The sequence below is a fragment of the Rhinopithecus roxellana genome, chromosome 2, assembly GCF_007565055.1.
Source record: "Rhinopithecus roxellana isolate Shanxi Qingling chromosome 2, ASM756505v1, whole genome shotgun sequence".
NCBI classification, from domain to species: Eukaryota; Metazoa; Chordata; class Mammalia; order Primates; family Cercopithecidae; genus Rhinopithecus; species Rhinopithecus roxellana.
In genome coordinates this window covers 103,813,761-103,814,421 of record NC_044550.1, presented here as the reverse complement: position 1 = coordinate 103,814,421, position 661 = coordinate 103,813,761, and positions in this window count along the sequence as shown.

Below are 661 nucleotides of genomic sequence, written 5' to 3'. Positions count from 1 at the left end.
ACAGCACAGTCATCGACATTTTGTAAACAGATGAGTGTGGCTGAGTTCCAATAAATATTTATGGACAATGAAATTTGAATATCATATAAATTTCATGTGTCATGAAATAGGCTTCTTTTGATTTTTCCCAACCATTTAAAAATGTAAACTCCATTTTTAGCTTGGGGGCTGTATGGAAACAGCAGGTTGGATTTGGCCAGAGGGCCCCACATTGCCAACTTCTTCTCTGGACTAATACGATATTAATTTCCAGGTTATTTCTTTGTTATTTCTAATTCTAGTTATTTCTGAAGTCCAAGAAGTTTGGAGTAGGGATGCTTTCTTCTCAGAATAAAGTCATTCTAGTCTTGTCTGAATTGTAGCATTCTCTTAAATGCAAGCATAGTTTTTCTCCCTTCATTCATGGTTTGGTCAGATCATAAATTTGGAATCCAGTCTTAGGGGAATGAGGTGTAGCAAACACAGTTGCTGTCCTCCCCATACCGGCTTGACACTCAGGTCCCCATGTGTATCCACTCTACTCCTTCCTGCAGCAGTCATGTGAGACTCTGCCTAAGGTTTCTCTGACCATGGCATGCTTTTGGCTTGTGGGTAGGGCATGCTGGAAGTGCTATAGCATTAAGGTCCCTTGGGAGTAGGCTTCAGTCAACAACTGATAGAG